We start from the raw sequence: 2,667 nt of genomic DNA, 5'->3' as shown, positions 1-2,667 counted from the left end.
AGGGAGAGTGGTGGGGAGTTGGGGGGGTGTGATAAAGACAAAAAACAAAGAACAAGGAAAAGTAAGTCAGATAACGTAGAGAGGGGCACAGTGCGGAGAGTCCCATGCAAGCATTAAACTGATGACGTTAAAGTGTATACCATAGACTCGTGCTACAATATCCAAGACTGTGCACCGTGACGTCATTCCGGTTCCCATGGAGTGCATCATTTGACTTTACTGGAAAGCAAATGAAGGGCAAGGAGGGAAAGGCTCCACGCACACTCAATACACTCGTACTGGCGTTTTGCCCTTCCCATGTGAGCCCACGGTGCGCACCGGAGCAGCCAAGTCTATAGAGATCATAGCAAAGAATGGTGGCTATGAAATTGTCTATAGTCTAAGATATTATAATTCAAGTCAATGGTGTTTACCATTAATATGCTGGGCGGTCTATGTACACATTTGCAAGGTATATTTACACAGAATGTAGGGCGACATCATATTCCCTAGTTCGCTCTCAATGTTTGCAGAAATTTAAAGACCCCCCCCACCCCCACACAAAAAAACTCAAAAAAAACTTGTGGTGGAAAAAAGATCCAGCATGCACAAAAGCGCTAAACAGGATAGCAATTTGTGCAAATACTTTGTTACTCACTTACACGAAACAAAAATATCTCATGACATGAAGTTGTAGGCACTTGTCACATTCAAAGCAATTCCATCTGTTCAAATTCTCTTGAGTACAGAACATTTTTCTCTTCTCTATGCAAATTATAACTATATTTACGTTGTATACTTAACAACTTCCATGAAAATGAAAAAGTGAGTGTCTCAGGGAAAATATTGAGCTTTTCACAAAATGCTTCAAAAACAGAGGCAAGATCATATTCATTTATAAGTCCAAGAAAAAACTTTAATTAACTATCCACTTAAATATGAGAATTCCTCAAGTTTTCTTTTCTCTCTTCAGGGTGTTTTGGGAACGCTTCAGAAAGTTCACATGACGGACCTGGATACACAGAACAAGATATGTCATTAACTTTTACTGAGGGTTTTTCTTTCAATCGACTTATGAAAATATCTTCCTACAAAACCGAACCTTTCAGAACAGCTGAAGCATTTCTTTCTGCAGGTAATTATAATTTTTTAAGATGTTCTACATCCCCATCCACACAATTTTTCATCATTTAGGAGGTAAGCTGCTTTGACCTGCCTGTCACTTCAGCCTCACCCTAGGTTCAAATCGATACAACATACCAGCAAAATAAACAAGGATACTTGGTTAATATTCTCCCTATTTGGGAATTGAACTAACATTTTCAGCATTCAACTGCGAAGCATCTAACTGCTACACCTCAGTTGGCTTTTTACAAAGATTTGACCAAAGATACTTAAAGCTAAAGAAAAGGAAAAAGTGAATGTCATTAATCCACCAAAAAAAACTCCAACTCAATCATTTATTTCATTTCTCTGATCCAGTGGCTATCTGAATTCCAGCCCTTGACCTTATTAAGCCGAAACTCATAACAATGAAAAGGACTTATCAAAACTCTCAATGCTGTTAACTTTTCTACCACTTTTAGGACATTTAGGACATTTAAAAACTAGCGCAAAGTGAAGCAACTATATATTATTATTAGCAATGAAAATAGCTTATGATAACTGAGAAAGAAAACATCTCATGGTAAACTTTAAAAGAAAAGAAACAAAAGCTATGACAAAATCCTCCAAGCATCCACACAAATATCAAGGCCCAACAGAAAACTGCCCATGTTGCAAGACAACTGACTGGCAGGGATACATACACCATGATCATCTCTGCATATTGTCTGTACACGAATTCAGTATGACTTCAGCTGTTGTTTGATTACATGTAAGGATCATCAACGTGTAAGGCTGTACATGGTTTCAAATGTTTTCTTTGTATTCTCTTCCTCGGTGCAAGTATATCCCCTCAGAAATTTTGGTGAAAAAAAAATACACATACAGCTCTGCCAATTTATGAACTTGACTATCAACGTAAAAGTGAGGTTTCAATTTGTGCTTATTATTGATTTCATAATCAATTTCATTGCAGTGTAATATGTCAGTAAGAGAAAGCAGAAACTAAAAAACCTAGATTTGTTTATGAAACAAAACGACAGTTTTGCGACAATATGCTCAACTCTCAAAAAACCTTCAGTCACATTTTTCAAGACAATGTTCAAATGAGCAACTTTCTCTCACACCAAAGTGTTCGAGAAGTTTGCAAAAAATTCTTGTACAATATAGCATTTTCAGGTTAAAACACTGCTTATTACTCTCACTTCAGACAACTCACGAGCTTGATGCTACCTTGTACTAACTCAAAGTATCCAGTTTGGACGTAAATCACTTTGAAAGCACTGAATTCTACTCATGAAACTGAAATTCTACCAAATACAGACATAAACCGTAATAGATTTGGGTTCTAAGGGAAGAGTTTCCAGCCACCTTGGCAGCTGTGACAAAATCTCCCAAACCTTGGAAATTAGAATTAAGACAATATAGCACTCAGCCCTCGATGAACTGACTGCCTCTGACACTGAGAAATGCCACCATTTGTGTGGATTAGCCAACTGATTACAAAATATGCACCGTGAATAATTAGCTTGATTAACTCGAGAGGGGCACAGAAAGTTAAAGGAGGCGTGGGGGGTGGGGGGG

The sequence above is a fragment of the Aplysia californica genome, unplaced genomic scaffold, assembly GCF_000002075.1.
Source record: "Aplysia californica isolate F4 #8 unplaced genomic scaffold, AplCal3.0 scaffold00421, whole genome shotgun sequence".
In the NCBI taxonomy this organism is placed as follows: domain Eukaryota; kingdom Metazoa; phylum Mollusca; class Gastropoda; order Aplysiida; family Aplysiidae; genus Aplysia; species Aplysia californica.
Note: the sequence above shows the minus strand (reverse complement) of the source record.